A 12,704-nucleotide genomic window follows, 5' to 3' on the forward strand; every position below is an offset into this window, starting at 1 on the left:
AGGTTGAATAAGAGGCTGATTTAGGGTTGATTTAGGGTCCCCATCTCTGGGCTCTCTGAAGCACACCAAGGCTCTCCAGGGAAGTTGAGTCTCTCCTGCCTTTCCTTTCCAGGATGGGGAGATGGGAAGGAGCTGCTTCTCACAGGAGTTCAGGAATGAGCTGCTGGCTCCAGGGGGGGTTAACCAAAAACAAAGAAAATAATTTTCAAACAATTTAGAAATCAATGTAGAAGCAGTAGTTTTTAAAAATCAGAATTTTAAACATTGGGTCCGTCACTTATGGCATCCATTCATTTTTATTTAAAGACTCACTGCTCTCAGTGATGCCTCTTCCAGTTGTTCAATTGTGGGAGCAATGGATTTCAAGACTAACCTTGTCCATGTTTTTATCTCAGGTTTTCCCTTGGCATTTTTGCTAATCATCTTTCCCTTGCATTTTTTCTGCCCATTTCCATTTTCCTGGATTTTTTCCTCCCCATCTTCTTGTTTTTTGGCCTCTTTTGGAATAATCACTACCTGGAATCTCATGGACTTTTGGAATTAACAAAGTGCCTGGAGTCTCATGGATTTCTAGGATTTAGCAAAAGCTAAATAAACACAATGGTCCCCAATTTTGAGCATTTTGTGCAACATTAACCCAGAAAAACCTGTTGCTTTTTCCTTTTTATTTTACTACTGGGAAAAAAAAAAAAATTTAAAAAAAAAAAAGGGTTTATAAACTGTCTGAGTAATTTTTCAAATATTTTGTCTGACTTTTTGTGCTTGTACTCATCCCTTCCACAGTGTGAGCTCAGCTACATCTCACATCAGTGTCTGCTTGTGTGGCAGTGGCTGTGCTGATTTATGGCATTAATCTTTATAAAATAAGATTAAATTCTTGTTTTGAAACCTTGTTGTTTTTTTTTAAATTCCATTCCTTCTTGATGGAAAGTGTCCATGCAGTGTATTGAAGAGAATGTGAGGCTCCCTCCTTTAGATGAACACACAGAGGGGAAGCAGTTCCATTTCTGCCTTGATACCATAATAATGGCCTTAATAATTGTAAGTTTTTCTTTAAAATGTAATTTTAGAAACCGGAGAGTGTGTTTATTTCATGGCTGGGTTAGCCCCAGCAATGGGTGTAAAAACAATGCTATATTTAGATTTTATGTTGATAAATATAGAGCACCAGCATGTGTATAAATGTTTTGTTTTATTTTTCCCTTGGGAATGGAGGAAAGGGGAGGGGGGGGGTAAAAACCCCAACAATTTCTCTGGCCCCAAAAATCAAGGAAAAATTCCACTTCAAAGTGTCTGAGTGGCTTGAGAGGGGAATCACAACACAGTAGTTTCTCTTGCACTGGCTCATCACAGCACTGGATGCAGTTGAAGGAAAACTTTGCATGAGCAAAGTCTCTCCCAGCAAATCAAACTGGCTCAGTGCAAGGGAGCAGCTTTGAAGGGACCACCTACCACAAACATTATTCCAAAAGCTGGAATTCTTACCACGAGCATCCAGGGAGTCAATGACAAACAGATGATGCAGCCAGCAGAAATTTCACAGAGTTGTAACTTTAACTTTCTGCATGTGTTGAAGAAATAAGTCCTTTAAAAGAGCAGTGGAGCTGTTTATTATTAACATCATTTTATTCCCATTTACAGCACCCAGCACTGTCCAGCTTCCTTTACACAAATATAACTTTTCTTTTTCCTGGTCATTGCCCCAGTTACAGCCAGGAGACTGCCTGCATTGTTTTGGTTTTTTTTTCTCTTTTACTCTCTACACAGAAATTTCCAGGTGCTTTTTGCTCTGGGCATTAAGTAGCCCCAGATTGGCTTCTCTCTCTCTCTCTGTCTTCCTCAAAGTTGTCCATCATTTTCTGACTCCTCCAGTTTTAGAAATTGCTGACAAATTTATAAATGAGCTCAGCAGCTCAAGCAGCAGTTGAGTGAGGCTTAAGAGCAGAGCTCAGCTCATCCCCACGATCTGTTTGGGGTCAGATTGAAGCAGGAATCTGGAGCGTGACTTTGGGGATGCCAACGAGCTTCACATCCATCACTTCATCACATCAGGAGCACAGAGGATAGTTATGGTAGGAACAAAAAATAAACCAAACCCAAACATATTTTGCTGGCTGCTGGGTCTTGGGGAAAATCCTGGAATGGTCAGAAAAAAGGCACCACCTGCAAAATTAGGGCAGTGAATGTCTCAGGTGGGCATCTTGTGGGGAATGAGGTTTTGGTGCTTCTGGTGGGACATTTATGCTCCTCTCAGTAAATATTGGGAGCTTGGGCCTGATCTAAGGGTTTAACATCTGCATTGGGAATTTAATTTGTATTTCTGGTAGTAGATAATGGAATTTCTGTACCTGAGGCAGCATCCCACCTTGACTGTTCAATATCAGGGAAACTACCTTTTAAACTGGGAATTTGAGCAATTCCCAGGAGCAGCTCCTGGGCACACACAACACCCAGAAGTCCTTCCACAATTCCCAAATAAACAGGGAAAGTTGTTCCAAACCAAAACAGGGACCAAGCAGAGCCAGCTCCCCCCTGTGCTATTTTCCTCCTGCTGTGTTTAACTCCAGCTCCAGGAAATTGGGATAGAGAATGATTGGAGCAGGCTGGAGCTTGGGTAGCTCCATTCCTGTTATCCAACTACTTTGACATTTGTCAGAGGAGTTAATGCAGCAGGATTTCAGCAGGAGACACCTTTTGGGCTGGGAATTCTGCAGGAGAAGAGGATGAGGATCCATGCTGAGCCCTGCTGCTGCTGGGAACTCCAGGAGAATGAGGTATGGGCTCCTGCTGGTGCTCAGGATTGGGATGAGAGCTTTCACTCCTTCCCTTGGGCATCCAATCCATATCAGATGGAGCAAAAGTTTTGTTTTCCGCTATTTCCTCCCCAAAATATGAATGTTCATCTACATTTCTCAACATCAATCTTGGTTCTGTTGTGTGTAACAAAATAATTTGCACTTTTTCCCAACTTCCCAATAAAAAAAAAGTGATTGAAGGCTCATGGAGATAGGTTGGGAAAGAACTCCAAGATCATCAATCCAAGCTCTGATCAATCACCCCCACAGACACTAAACCATGAAGGGCCACATCTACTCATTTCTGGAACATTTCCAAGGATAATGGATCCACCTCTTCCCTGGGCAGCCCAGTTCCATTGTTTGACCTCTTTTTCCATGGAGAAATTTTTCCTGCATGCTGGGCAGTGATGCAGGGATGGTTTGGTGAAACAAGAGGATATTTCTTGCCTAAAATTCCAAGAATTGGAGACAAACCAACAAGCCCAAACATGCAGGACTGGGCAGGAGCAGGATTTCCCATGGGAGGCTCCTGAGGTGTTGGCCCTGCTGCTTGATGATGCCACAGTCTCACCTCTTGGGATTCAAAGCATTCCTTGGCTGCTCATTAAGGTGGATTTAATGCAATCATCATTTCACTTCTATGGTTTAATTCAGTTTTCTGCTTGAAGAGCAGGAGAAACCCTATTTAAAAAAAAAAAAAAAAAAAAAAAAAAAAACAACAACAAAAAAAAAACAGCTAAGTACAACTTTTAATTTTGGGGACAGGACCTTTTTCAATTAATTGTGATGGGACACCTGACACAGTAAATGAAGAGAGATCAGGACTTGGAGTGAAAAAAAAAAACCCACTTGCCCTATGTTAATAAAAATGAGGTTTATTTGGAATAAATAAATTATATTAATAAATAAAGTTGGGGCTGTTCAGCCTGGAGAAGATTGTGAGGAGACCTCACAGCTCCTTCCAGGGTCTGGAGAGATTACAGGGAAGATGAGATTTTTTCTCCCCCTAAATAGCCATGTTTTTCTTCAGTTAAGCCACAGTCATGTACAAGACAAAACCTTGGTGATCATGGGACTACTGCAGATATTTTCTGGGAGTCTTGAGTTGGGAGGGAAAAGGTGGCTTGGAAATAAGGGCAGAATTCCCCCATTGCCATATCCTAGTCCCATCTCCTGAGAAATAAAGGAGTGGATGCAGACAGAGGAAGCTCTTCCTGCTAGACATCTCTGTACATTTTTACCACTGAATCCTTATAACCCACCTTTCTATCCCAACAAAGCCTTGGCAAAACTCTGCCTGCTGTGTGCCAGAGCAGGGTTGGATTGGAAGCTTGGAATGCTGTGTGGGCAGTGACTGGGGGTTGTTGTTCTCCCAAAAATCAAGCCCCTGTTTCCACCCCCTCCCACTCCACACCCAGTTTCAGGGAATGGGGGATCATAGCAGGGGCTGATGGATGATCTCCATGATGTTGAGAGGCCACTATGTGCAGTGAATTGCAGGGAAAAATCAAAGGAATGATGATGGGAGAGGCTTGCTGGGAACTGGAAGGAAAACAGAGTTTGGATTGAAGCAGAGCATGGAAATCAAGAAGTCCTTGGGATGCCTCTGACCACTGGCCCTGAAGTTCTGCACCAAGAGCTGGATCAGGAGCCAAACCCAACCCAAAAAAAGTTGTGGGGCCACCAAACTGGAGTTGAGACCTCAGCCCTGAGCTGGAGGTAAATGTGCACACAAACACACAAGTTCCTCGACATGCAACACCCAGGCCTCTTTTTTTGGTCAATCCCCTTTAAAAAATGCTCAGTTTGAGTGCCTGTTTTGCCAGACTGCCAATCCTTTCAGCACACCAGGGCTGGTTCCTCCTTGGGGGATAACCACAAGCCAATTAGAAGTTAAATTGTTGAGCACTCTGCATCTAATTGAAGTCTCTCCCTTCTGCCCACTATTTTTAGTGCTTGGCCCGAGCTGTAGTTCCACGTAGGGTATAATCATGTTTATTTAAGAGCCATGTGTACCTCAGTGAGAAAAATAAAATGCAGCAGGCAGAGCTGTTTTTTATACCAAATATACATGGGTGGGTGGTAGAGGTCAGGTCTAGACTGCTCTATGTCTCTTGCTGTCCCCCACTCCCATCAGGACACATCCTTTTCACCCCAAAACCATGCCTGAAATGTGTTAATTCAATTTGAAATGCATTGTCCCTGCTCTTTTATTGTCACCTCTGGTATTTTCTTCATCCTCTGCTATGTACAGAGCACTGACAAGAGTTTCTGGAGCATATAAAGAGGTAGCAGAAAATTAAAAAAAAAAAGAAAAGGAGAAGGTGCTGTGAGTCATCCTGAGCAGCCTCCCCTCTTCTCTGGGCAGTTTGGGGTGCTGGGAGCAATCCTCGGAATTTAAGAAGTGATTGCAAGGGCAACAACAAATTCATGAGGTTGGAGTTTCTGAGAGGCTTCCAGCAAGAAAAAGGAGAGAAAATGGTTATTTGTCAGGAGTTTTCAATGTCTGGGCTCTAAAGTCTAGTGGGTCTGGGATGAGATAACCTCAGAATAGTGAAAGTGATAATATTTTTTCTATGTTTGATGGGCCAAGAAGGGTGGAAGGAAAAAGAAGAGCATGGAACAAAATTCCATCAAAAATACAAGAAAAATACTTTTCCAGCTGCTTTTCAAGTGGTCACTTAGTTTGTTCAGCCTGGAGGAGACTGAGGGGAGACCTCTTTGGGGTCTTCAACATCCTCCCATGGGCAGCTCTGCTCTCTGGGACAGGGACAGCACTGAGGGAATGGCTGGAGCTGTGCCAGGAGGGTTTAGGGTGGGTGTCAGGGCAAGGCTCTTCCCCAGAGGGTGCTGGCACTGCCCAGGCTCCCCAGGGAATGGGCACAGCCTCGAGGCTGCCAGAGCTCCAGGAGGGTTTGGATCCTGCTCCCAGGGGTGCACAGGGTGGGGTTTTTGGGGGCTCTGTGGTCTGGATGACCCCAGGGGTCCCTTCCATGGGTCTGTGACCCTAAAGGGTTGGGACAGATCATCAGGGAATGTTCCAATCCATGGGTGCGTGCTGGGATCCAGGGCAGAGAGGAGCAGATTCCAAACATGGAGCTCAGCCTGAAGGATCAGGGAGGGAGAGCCCAGGAGCTCTGGCTCTGACTAAACCCCACCCCAGCCATCCTGGATAAGGAGGGAGATAAGGGGGCCAACTTGTGCCTTAAAAAGCTCTGTCTGTACCAGCACTGCTCCCAGTGACCTCATCATCTCCTGTCCCTCAAACACCCCTAGAAAAGAACAAAAACAAAAGCCCAGCAGGATCCTGTGCTCTCCTTGTTCTTGGCAAAATCTGATTTTTCTTACTCATCTCTGTTTTATCCAAACCTGGGGAACAGCTCGCATGCACACCAAGTCACGTCGGAAAGAAAATAGAATTTTTATTTTTCTTCAGGGATTTTTCTTCTCACCCCAGAAGGGATTTGAGTTTGTGTCAGTGAGAAGCCATACATTTTATTTTAAAAATGCCCACACTGATTTTTCCTGTTTCAGCAGCCATGCAAAACATAAAGCCAGTACTAAACCAAGTCCAGAGCACCTCCTAAAATACAGACCTGCAAAAATTCAACTCAGAATTTCTCCTGAATGGAGAAACACATGGTTCTTATCTTGTTTCACAGGAATAGATGTGAAGTGCCCAGTGTTGATTTGAAAGTAATTAAAACTGTATTGACAAGGAGGAAATGAAAACAGAAATATGTACAGAAGTGGTGGTCTGAGGCTCAACAGGATTTAAGGGATAAACTAAAAAATTGAGGTTGAGTTACCCACACACTCCTGGAAAATACATTTGTCTTATCAAAGCCAATGTAGGCTGCAGCCTTCCCATTTTAATGACGGTGAATGTTCTGAATTACGCTGGAAAAGGTGCTCAGGTCTAAAGGTTCTGAAAACTCCAGCTTTGAAAGGCTCTTGCTTTAGTAATTTTTTATTTAATTATATCCACAGCTCAAGAGGGTGTCAGGTCTAAGGAATGATTGAGTTCTCAGGTAAGAAGGGCCTGGTTTTCTCAGCCTTTTCTGACACCAATAGCTGAAATTCACCATCAGGAGCATGATCCCAACTCCAGGGAGTATCAAAACCCTCCTGGGAGCTGGGGGATGCTGCCCAGCCAGGCTGGCACCAGCAGCACTCTGTGCTCCATCAGGAGCTTCTCAGGATAGAACTTGGCCTTTTCCCAAGGCCAGGAAGTTCAGCAGTGCAGAGACATGATCTGTAGGCAGCAAAAATGGGGAAAAATCCAGTCAGTAGCTGGGATTTCTCAACAGCACAAAATCCAGCTCCAGGCAGCCCCAGCATTGGAATGATCACTGCTCCTTTGCTGTCCCTTGAGTCACAAGCAGTGACCTCCAGGGCAGCATGTTTCACAGGGAAGTCAGCTTTTAAGACAAGTGAAAGCTGGGAGAGCTGATATTCAGAGGGAGCTGATTCTCTTCAGTGCAGCTCAGTGCTCTTGGGGCATTTTAAACAAGGCTGTGGGACCATGAGGAGTCATTAACCCAGCAGGAGATCAATAAATCCATGAAAGTGGCAGCAGGACAATAGGAGCCCTGCTAGAATTCCTTCCCTGGATCCCTGGCAGTGTCCAAGGCCAGGCTGGATGGGGCTTGGAGCAGCCTGGGATAGTGGAAGGTGTCCCTGACATGGCAGGGGTGGCACTGGATGGGCTTTAAGGTCCCTTCCAACCCTAACCATTCTAGTTCCTTGCTCCCAGTTGTCAAAAAGCCCCAAAAACTAAACCCAGAACCATCTTGGTGGATTTTTAAAGAGATCCAAACAGGTCAGCTGGAAGCCTCTTTCCCCGGTGCAATGCTTTGGCCAACAATTAACTTTTTGTTTTTCTCTTTTAAGAACATGATCTCTAAATCAAAATTATTATGAGGGAAAATTTTAAATGCATGGAAAATGAACTGAAAAAAAGGATTTACTTCCCTGTTGATCACTCTGGCTGATTTTGGTTTCAAAACTAGGGAACTGTTGAATGGGTTTTTCCAGGAACACATCCCTCCTCTCCATGCCAGTGTCTCCTCTCATCGGACCCCTGCAGCCCCTACCAGCTTTCAGTGATGTGCAGCTGGTGCTGTCCCCAGCTCCTGAGCTTCTGGGACAGCAGAAAATCCTACAGCTGGGGGTAATATACAGCAATAATTTGGGTACAAAGGCTTCCCTTTGGCATTTCTGCTGTTTCCTGGTGACTCAGACAGGCCAGTGAGCACTGCCAGCTGAGGGAATTCATATCTGCTAGGGCAAGGGATCCAGCTCTGGAATGGCATTAGCTGGGAGGAGAAGGGATTACTGGCACAGAGACAGGTTTCATGGTCTGCAAGACTGTCACAGGATCCCAGGATCCCCGAGGCTGGAAAATGCCTCCCAGCCCATGGAGCCCAAGCTGTGCCCAGTGCCCACCTTGTCCCCAGCCCAGAGCCCTGAGTGCCACCTCCAGCCCTTCCTTGGACACCTCTAGGGATGGGCACTCCAAACCTCCCTGGGCAGCCCCTGCCAAGGCCTGAGCACCCTTTCCAGGAAGGAATTCTTCCTGAGCACCCCAAACCCCCTGACAGGTTAAAAACTGCAAAGCTGTTTTCTGCAGACAGGTGCTGTGGTGGAGCTGAAAACTCCAAGTCCATGAGCAGTGGTCCCTGTGGATGGCAGTGGAATAAAGCTCCAGGCTCTTCCCTCACCTCCTCTCTGGAGCATCCCCTGGGCTGTGGTGTGCAAGGAGCAGGGCTCCAAATAGGGGCAGGATCTGGGCTCCCTCTTCCCTGCCCAGCTGGGCTGCAGCCAGCAGGAGCTGCATTCCTGTGATGGTCATTTATGGGCAGGCAGAGCTGCTGGCATGGCCCCAAACCCACTGAGGGAGAGGGCAAAGCTGCAGAGATAGGGAAGGATCAGCTCATCCTCGGGGGGAATGGGCAGCTTGGGGCCACCCCACACCTGCAGGGACCTGTTCCCATCCATTGGGGCCACCCCAAAATACCAGGCACCTGCTCACACAGCTTGGGGCCACCCCCAAACTTTGAAACCATCCCCATTCAGTGGAGAGATGCTAAAATAAATTCAATGAAAATCATTACGGTTTGAATTTGCTGTTCTTTGTGTCAATCTAGCAGTTCAGAAATAGAGGTCTGAGACTTCCAGGATTGTCCAACTTCTTCCCAAATTGGGGAGTTGGCATTTTTAGGAGCCACCTGGACTGGTGGTGAAGCTACAAACCACCCCTCCCCACACACACACAAATTAATGGAAAATAGGGAATTAAAGTAATATCAATACTGTATAGAAATACTTTCAGTTGTGCCTCCCAGGATTAATTTAAAAAAAAAATAAAAGAGAGAAAGGAAACCCATCTTGGAATGTGTCTGCCAACATTTTGCCCTTCTGTTGATGCCATAATAATCCATATTATGGGATGGAAAATAACTTAAAAATAATCTAATTCTTTACTGATTGGTGGAGGCATTGGTGTATTTTAAATCCAGTTACAGAGGCCCCTGAAATATTAAGCCAGGCACAATAAAATCAGATATTTCAATTTTTTAATTGTATTTTAATCAAATATCTTTATCACCCAAAGACAGGAATGGCTGAAGAACCTGTCCTGCCACAGGAAGGAAGATGGACCTGGGAGATCACCTCATCCCAAACCCCTGCCATGGGCAGGGACACTTCCCACCAGAAAAATCCCTTTTCCCTCTCAAAATCAGCATCTTCAACCAATGGTGTGTTTCAGAGGAGGGTTGAGTTTAAGATTATGAATAAATAAATGAGGACCAACACTTCTCTGTGGGTCTGACAGCAGCCCTGGATCACCTTCTCAACATGGAGCCAGCATCCAAGAAAAACAAAATTAATAATTAAATAAACCTTCCCCAACTCCAGACACTTCCAGGATGATCCTCCCCAGTGCCCATAATCAGCATTTAGAGATTTTCTAGGCAGTAGTCGCCTCCAGAATTCCATGAATTCCCCTTGTCCCCAGGTGACTCCAGTCTGGAGATTTATTTGTGTCCCCCAGCTGCCCAAGCTGGGTTTGTTCTGAGCTGGACACTCCAGCTCCTCCTTGCATTGGGAGGAACAAAAATAACCCTCAGCCGTGTCCTGAGCATTGTTTACAGCCTTCCAGACTTCTCCTGCCCTCCCTTTGGCACCTGGGAGCTGCCAAATATTCCTGGGAACGTGCTCCCACCTCCTCAACCCCTGTTTTCCACAGCTCTGTGCTTCTGGAGTTGCAATATTTCCTGACTTGCCTATTGGGATTTTGATTGGATGCTCTTAGACGTTTTGCCAACCTTAGCAACTCCATGATTTTTTTTTTTTTTTCCCCCAGATTTATCTATCCTGATTATCACCTACGGATTTAATATGAAAAAAATAAAATAAAAGGTGATTAAAGCTGCAAAGCCCGAATGCCAGCGCCCATCCTTGTAGGATACATCATTCCCTCTTTCCATCACTGCAACAACCCTTTGTTCCCACGGCTTGCTCCTGGTTATGCCAAAACCAAAAAAAACCAAAAACCAAAAAAACCAAAACAAACAAACAAAAAAAAAAAAAAAAAAAAAAAAAAAAAAAAAAAAAAAAAGAGAGAGAGAGAGAGAAAAAAACTGGGATTTTCTTTGTCCACCCCGCAATTCCCTTCACAATTCCCTTATCCCGCACCTGGGATTTGGGGGAAAAGCCCGAGCGGAGTTTAAGGCGCCCTTGCAGCCCAGCCAAGCCTTTCATCAGCCCGTGCCCATTTAAATGCTGATGCTCCTCATTCTCCCCAAAATCACCTGCTAATGGGTCCCCTCCCTCCGCCCGGGCTGGATTAGGAGCTGTGCCCTCCTCAAGTATCCCGGTTATCCTCACTCCTCTTAAGGTGCTAATTAGGGACACAAGCCGGGCACCGAGGGAGGGGAAACAAAGCTACTTGAGAGAGGGGTGGAAAAGGAAGGAGGAAAAAAAAAAAGGGAATAAACATCCCTTGGGATTAGCGTTTGAAGGAGCGCGGGGCATGGGGAACCCACCTGGACCACCTGGATGCTCCGCTTCCCCTCCCGGGGGAGATCAAGGATTGCTCGGCCCAGCCCGCTGTTGAAAGGCTCAGGGGGGTGAATCCCCCCACGAATAAACCCAAAAACAAACCCCAAAAGCACCCCAAAGCCTCGCGTGTTGCGTTACAGCCGCAAAGGTTTCACCTGCTCCCTCTGTTCCATCTTCCCGAGCCCAAAGGGGCAGGATTCTGCTCCGTGTCAGGAGAGGTGAGGATAAAAAAAAAAAACCCAAACAAAAAAAACCCCAACAAAACAGAGATTTTTCCCTTTTAATGCCTGCGGGTAGATTTAAGGGGTTTTGTAACCCTTTCTTGCGCTGTGTGGGGTTTTACTCCTCACACGAGCGTTTTTAGGGGAATTTAGTTTTAAATGCGGCGTGAAGATCAATGGAAAAGAGGAGGGTGTAAGCATCGGCTTGGAACAATTATTAAAAAATAAAAGAGGTGTTTCTGTGCAACAGCTTGGAGCGGAGGTGGTTTCTGGAAGAACTCAGGAAGGAAATGAGAAGAAAATAGGATTTGCTTCCCTGAAATCTCCCCAAATGACAGCAAAAACTGCGCCGTGCCCCATCCTCCCTCCTTGGGAGTTTAATTCCTTTATGACACGATTGTTCCTGGGATATTGGGAAGGAATTGTTCCCTGGGAGGGTGGGACAGAGTACCCAGAGCAGCTGTGGCTGCCCCTGGATCCCTGGCAGTGTCCAAGGCCAGGCTGGATGGGACTTGGTGCAGCCTGGGATAGTGGCAGGTGTCCCTTTCCAACAAAAACCATTATGGGAGACTGCTTTATGGACTTCCATGGTAATAAATACTAATATTGAGCTTCACAGAGCTTTGTTGAAGCTCTTCCAGCCCCAAAAGCAGGAGCAGTGAGTACACCAGAGATGCCAAAGCTCTTCATCCACCAAAACCTGCCTCCTTTATTGACTCTCCTCTTGCTTGGGATAAAAGGGGGTTTTCCTGACTTCTTGGAGGGAAGACTTTCCTTGGATAGGGGGAGAATGGTGGGGAAGTGCATCCTGAGATGCCTTTCCCAGCAGGGATCACTGGTTTGTGACGTTCTTCCCTCTGGATCAGAGCAGGAGATCCAGACTGGACACACCAGCCAGTCCAGACTTAGAGACTCCACATATTCAATTTATTCCCCGAGTTTTATGTTTTCTACTTCCCACAAGCCTTTTTTTGTTGTTGTTGGGTTGGTTTGGGGCTTGCAAGGGATTAATTCAGGCATTTATGATAAGGAGAATTTGAGGGGAAGGATCCAGGAGGGACCATGGTGATGCCACCTGCTTATTCCTCAAGGAATCCCACCCACCTTCCAGTGCTTCTCCCCTGGGAAAGGGGGACACGAGCAGCCTTGGCTTCTGCCTCCCTGGGACCACATTTCCAGGGCTCAGGGGCTATTTATCTCCATTTCTCAGCTGCTAGAGGAGTATTTTGACTTTCCAGGATGATGCAGACCTAAAGTGGGTTCGAGTTTTGGGGACAGAACATGTATCAGGGCCAATGGAAGACTAAAAATCCCTCCCTTCAAGAACAGCTTTTGTTTAATCTTAACAGACACAGGGTCATATCCTCATGATTTTTTTTTTTTTTTTTCCTAAGGGATGTTACTAAATCTAATTTCTTGGATTTACTGACATAACAAACCCTGAAAGTCCAAAAGGGGCAGAAATGGGAAAAGTTCCTGACTGCAGATGTGGTAAAGGGGGAGAAGAGGGAATAAGACCTATAAAAAACATTGTTTTTGTGGAATCTGTTCATTAAATTAATTATTCTGGAGATGTCTGTGGTAACATCCCTCCTGCTGGGCATAGACCACAGGACAC

Source organism: Erithacus rubecula, assembly GCF_903797595.1.
Source record: "Erithacus rubecula genome assembly, chromosome: 9".
Taxonomy (NCBI): Eukaryota; Metazoa; Chordata; class Aves; order Passeriformes; family Muscicapidae; genus Erithacus; species Erithacus rubecula.